Source organism: Mus caroli, unplaced genomic scaffold, assembly GCF_978045245.1.
Source record: "Mus caroli unplaced genomic scaffold, Mus_caroli_1 scaffold_4, whole genome shotgun sequence".
Lineage (NCBI taxonomy): Eukaryota > Metazoa > Chordata > Mammalia > Rodentia > Muridae > Mus > Mus caroli.
The window spans coordinates 77,681,550-77,687,716 of NW_028227259.1; the positions used below are offsets into that span (position 1 = coordinate 77,681,550).

The 6,167-nt window shown below is 43.7% G+C and overlaps 1 pseudogene; it reads left to right on the top strand.

Moving 5' to 3' along the window:
• The first annotated feature begins 4,794 nt into the window (after window positions 1-4,794).
• Window positions 4,795-5,084, top strand: LOC110294871 (NADH dehydrogenase [ubiquinone] 1 alpha subcomplex subunit 2 pseudogene; annotated as a pseudogene).
• Window positions 5,085-6,167: the final 1,083 nt, after the last annotated feature.

Here is a 6,167-nt window from a genome sequence, read left to right on the forward strand (position 1 = left end):
GGAGTAATCCAGTAAGCAGCACCGCTCCATGGCTTCTGCATCAGCTCCTGCCTCCAGGTTCCTGTCCTGATTTCCTTCATTGATTAGGCCATCAGCAGAGACTGATGCTGAGACGCCCCTCTTGTGTCTACAGAACTGTGTGCTTCATCAGTCCCTTGACTTTATAAAGTACCTAGGCAATACAGATGCACTAAGCAAGTTTGGATAACCTTTTTCTTCTTTTGACTCTAAATGTGAATATTCCAAAAATTCTGTCCTTTTTCTTTCTTTTCTTTCTTTCTTTTTTTTTTTCTTTTTTTGTTTTTTTTCAAGATAGGGTTAGCCGGACGTGGTGATACACGCCTTTAATCCCAGCACTCAGGAGGCAGAGGCAGGCGAATTTCTGAGTTCGAGGCCAGCCTGGTCTACAGAGTGAGTTCAGGATAGCCAGAGCTACACAGAGAAGCCTTGAAAAAAAAAACCCAAAAGAAAAACCGAGAGAGAGAGAGAGAGAGAGAGAGAGAGAGAGAGAGAGAGAGAGAGAGAGAGAGAGAAGAAATAAGAGAACAAGAGTCTTAATGTAGGCATGGTGATACACACTTACAACCCACAGTTGAAAGGCTGAGAGTTGACAATCTGCCTGGGCTAAGAATAAAACCTGTTTCCAAAAGGAGGGGGTGAGGGGTGGGGGAAGGAAGAAGAAGAGGAAGAAGAGGAGAAAGGAAGAAAGAAAAGGAAAAAGAGAAAAACCACATGAATATTTACTTTACATTCATATTTATTTAGTGCTACTCTTTGACTTTAGACCCCTAGTATTTATTTCTACTTCTTCCCACTTTATCTTTCTTTGCTCTGCTAATACAGACTTCTGAAGACAGCTCCCGCCCTGTCACTTCCCTTCCTAAGTCCTCTCACATTTACTGAGTGACATTCAACTTTCCCAGCTACATGTCTGGGACCCCCTTCAACTATTCCAAATTAACATTTCTTTCTCTCTTTGAGACAGGGCTTCTTTCTGTAGCCTGTGCCAGCCCAAATTCACAATGTTGATTAGGCTGGCCTCAAACTCAAGAAATCTACCTGGCTCTGCCTTGCAAATGCTGGGATTAAAGGTGTGTGCCACCATATCTGACTGCAAAACCAAAGTCGCTTTCACAGCAATGACTCTCTCCCTTCAGGCTTTCTCTGATATACTTAGGAGCTGTGTTATCCAGCCCTGAAACCTTGACTCTGCTGTTCTTGCCATCCCACGAGTCTTTCTTCTCTTGTGTAGTGGTTTGAATGAAAATGGCCCCCATTGGCTCATATAATTGAATGTTTGGTCTCTAGTTGGTGAACTGTTTGGGAACTGTGTGGCCTTGTTGGAGGTTCGTCATTGGGGGTAGACTCTGAGGTTTCGAACGTGGAGGTCAGGGGCTCTCTCTCTCTCTCTCTCTCTCTCTCTTTCTCTCTCTCTCTGTCTTTGTCTGTGTCTGTATCTCTCTCTCTGTGTCTCTGTCTCTGCCTCTCTCTCTCTCTTTCTCTCTGCAACTTGTAAATCAGGTATGAGCTCTCAGCTACTGCTCCAGCACCATGCCTTCATGCCTGCCTTCCATGTTTCCCACTGTGATGAACATGGACTAACACTTAACTGTAAGCAAGCCCTCAAACTCTGTTAAATGTCTTATTTTAAGTTGCTTCGATCATGGTGTCTTTTCACAGCAACAGGATGGTTACTAAGTAGACCATATCTCTGACAATCCCTTCCACACAGGTTTACTCTCATTCAGCATCCTTTTTCCCTCTCTTCCGGGACTCTCTGTCAAGTATTAAAAAAATTTCTTTTTTAGTGGTGGTGGTGCACACTTTCAGTGCCAGCACTTGAGAGACAGATACAAATGAGTTTGAAGCCAGCCTGGTCTATATAGATTCTAGGTCAGTCAGAGCTACTAGTATAGAGAACTTTTCTCAAAAAATTAAATTAAATTTAATTAAAAACCCCTTTTAGATCGCTTCTCGGCCTTTTGGCTAAGATCAAGTGTAAAAATCCCTTTTAGGGGCCGAATGGATGGATGATTCAGAGGTTAAGAGTACTAAGTTAAGCACTAAGTAAAGGACCCAGTTCAACTCACAGCACCCACATTGCAGCTTACAGCTATCCAGAACTCCAGTTCTGAAGGATCCGATGCCATCTTCTGACCTCATTGGGCACCAGGCACATCTGTGGTACACAGATATAAAAGTATGCAAAACCCTCATATACAATAAATAAATACATTTTTAAAAAGTCTCTTTTAGGAGGCAGAAAACGGCTCAGTGGAAAGAATGCTAGTTGCTCTTTCAGAGGACCAGAGTTCAGTTCTCATCCTACACAGAGGCACACAACATCCTGTAACCCCAGGTTCAGAGGAATCTGATGCTCTCTTCTGACCTTCAGGTTGCATGTGTGTGACATATTTTACTCAGGTAAAATAGGCATAAATATTAAAATATTAAATAAATATTTAAAAAAATCTTTTAGCCTTCAACAGCTGCATAGAAAGATCATGTCTCAACCACTACCATGACCACCACCACCACCACCACCACTACCACCAATCACCTGGTGTCATGCGCCTATAATCCTAGCATTCAAAAGGTAGACACACATGAACCAGGAGTTCAAGATCATTCTTAATTATAGAGTATGTTCAAGGCTAGTCTGGGCTACCTAAGAGAATGTCTCAAAAACAAAACAGAACCATTATCTTTGTGAAAGTCTATTGCCTGCTAGGGACTCAGGGTAGCCCATAATGGTATTTTGATAATCTAGTGGAGATTATAAACAAAAAGCTTACAGAAACTGGCAAATTCTATGGAGGAAGCACAGATGCGTGAAGAAAGGCCCTGAGCTTATTCAGAAAGGGGTTTCCATGGAGATAACATTGTAATTGGTGGATGGATGAAAAAAACAAAACAAAACAGGTATCCTTACAGCAGAGGGAGGAACAGCCCAGGAAAGGGAGAACAGTAGATGCTAGGATGGGAGATGAGCGGGGGAGCAAGACAGCACAGGCCCCATCAAAAGGAGCACTGTCGGGTTGGGGTTAGGGTGCAGTCTGCTCTTCAGAGCTTTGAGTTCAAGTCTCAGTCTCTTACTAACACTTGCTAACCTTGAGACCTTCTGTTAAGTTGTGAGTTCTCCCTCTGTCAAAGCACTCCGTCTCCCTCTCCCTCTCCCTCTCCCTCTCCCTCTCCCTCTCCCTCTCCCTCTCCCTCTCCCTCTCCCTCTCCCTCTCCCTCTCCCTCTCCCTCTCCCTCTCCCTCTCCCTCTCTCTCTCACACACACACACATACACACTCACACACACACACACACACACACACACACACACACACACGCTTGCATACACTTGCATATGTTCGCACATGCCCGTAGCCTTTGGGGTTAATTGTAATGTATAGGGTTCCAAAGCAGGCTGTAAACTCAGATTTTAAACATTCACCCACAGGCTAGGTGGAGAGATATGTAACTGTAAGTCCAGCGGACTTGGAAGGCAGAGGCAGGAGAATGGGATCCAATGTGAGGCCAGCCAAGTCTATACAACTAATTCCAGAACATCTAGGACCCTGGGAGAGCCTGTCTCAAAATCAACCTCAAAACCAACCAACCAACCAACCAACCAACCAACCAACCAACCAACCAACCAGGACAAATTCCCAAAGGTTTTAGGCACACTCCTGTAATTCCACGTAGGAGATAAAGACAGAAAGGTCGGAGTTCAAATTTATCTTTGCCTCTCAGCTACACAGTAAGTTGAAGTCTCTCTGGGCTATATGAGACACCATGTCATCCTTCTTCCCGGGAAATCTTATCTCAGAGTCCCACTATATTCATGACAGGCTCTGAGTTTTTAACAGTTTCTGTGCTTATTAGGGAAACTTTACAAAAGAGAAAAATCTAACCCACAACTCATTTTCAAACATGGTGCATTGTTTGGGAATTCTAAATTAACAGTGAGCGACAGTAGCACAATGCAGTGTTTTGCAGACATTTAATTAACTACTCATTAATTTAGATTTTAATGACACTTTTTTTTAAAGTGCATTTTTTTGGTGGTGGTGGTTTTTTTTTTTTTTTTCTTCCAGGCCTGAGACTATTTCTGTGGATTGGTAAACTCCTGTGGAACTTAGCTCCTGACTCCAGTAGACTGAGAGGTGAGCTGGTCATGCACTCCCCAGTCTGCAGGCCCCCAGTGTATGCATCCTCTTCTAGTCCCTGCCTGAGCTCTAGGCTCCACTGCTCATGTCTGGATTCCTTTACACAAACTTCCCACCTCCAGCCCCCTTTAATGTCGGTCTCCCTTGATATTCTTAAGTTCTTCTAGGGCAGGCCCTATAATTCACTTGGTAGTGTATTATCTCCAGAGTTGGCACAGATGGCACCTTCTGCCTCCTCTTCCTTAATTCTTAGTGTCTGATGAATGCTAATTCCCCCATTGCGTGTAACCTTATAAACGCATTTTGAAGAAACTGGCTTCTGTCTCTCACCCCCTTCCCAATTTTATCCTCATTTTCAAATGAGTGACATATATAAAATATTTATTGATAGAGGGTGGGGTAGTTCCATTGGTAGAGTGCTTCCTCGGTGGGCAGGCAGCCTTTGCTTTGAGTCTCAGGTCTGGTGGTGCGCACTTGTACCAACCCACAGAGAGCGCAGGTAGGAGGTTCAAAGTTCAAGGTCATCCTCAGATACACTGTAATTTCCAGACTGGTTGAAAGATATAAAGAAGCAAAATACATATCTCACTTTTAGCAAATAGAGTCACAATAGCATTAAGAACAGCAAGATGAAAGATGGCGGCCGCCGCTGTTAGCCGAGTGGTCGGTGCAAAGCTGGGGCTGCGTGAGATTCGCATTCACTTATGCCAGCGTTCCTCCCCCGGACAGGGCGAGGGTGTGAGGAATTTCATGCTGCAATGGCGTGTGGAGTGAAGGATGAGCACTCCAACCTGCCCATTCTAATCCGCTAATGTTCGGAGGTGCAGCCCAAGCTCTGGGCCGGCTAGGCTTTTGGCCAAGAGAACAATCTGAGTGCTGATGAGGTAACCAGAGCTATGCAAAATGTGCTAAGTGGCAAAGTCTGAAGTATCTCCACCAGGGACTGTGAGCGAGAACAGCAGAACCTACCGGACTAAAGACAATGTGGGGACGGACATGTGTTCTTTTGATCCTATAAAGCTTACGCTGTACAGTGTTCAAAAAAAAAAGAAAAAAGAACAAGATGGGAGAGGAGAGGTCAGCTCTGCTCTGGAAATCATCTTAATTTTTATGGGAAATGTTTTCCAAATGTTGAAGTCTCTCCATAGCTAATAAATACGCTTTCCGTTGGAAACTTCTTCATGAGATAGTTTCACACTACAAATCTATTTTTTTCCTATTAAATTTATGGAACTTGCTGGAACAGAAAAACTACACTGGAAAGTTCTTGTCAGAGCTGAGCACAGCAATGCCCAATTAGTGTGGACCTCTTCAAGACAAGGCTCTCTCTTACTAGTCAGATTTGTCATCCCTAAAATGCTTGTGATTCCCCCAAGCCTTCCGATTGCCAGCCCATGCAAATGGCTGTCTTTCCTTGTGGGCAGATGCCTTTCCTAACGTCGTCGGTCGGTCGTCGTTGTATACTGAGACTCAGTTTCTTCTGGAGCCAGCCAAGCTCCCCAGTCCCTTGAGGCAGGGAAGAAATGTACACTTTGGCTGAAAGCACTTCTCTTTGGCAAAGGAAGATGTGAATACTCCGAGGTCAAGTGCCCTAATCTTATTTCTTAAATAAACAAACAAAGCTCTGGAGAACTCTGAGGACCTCCCAGACTTCCCTTCTGGGAGCGATAGCTCTGAGGAATTGAACTCTGGTTCACTTATGGATTAGAAGATCATTTCCCCGTGTTTACATTTTACAGTCTTCTCTGTCTCTGTCTCTATCTGTATACTTATCTATCTATCTATCTATCTATCTATCTATCTATCTATCTATCTATCTATCTATCCATTCATATCCTAAATAACTATATATATACATGTATTAATATATTTTCTTTTTTTTTTAAGATTTTATTTATTTATTATATGTAAGTACACTGTAGCTGTCTTCAGACACTCCAGAAGAGGGTGCCAGATCTCGTTGCGGATGGTTGTGAGCCACCATGTGGTTGCTGGGATTTGAACTCTGG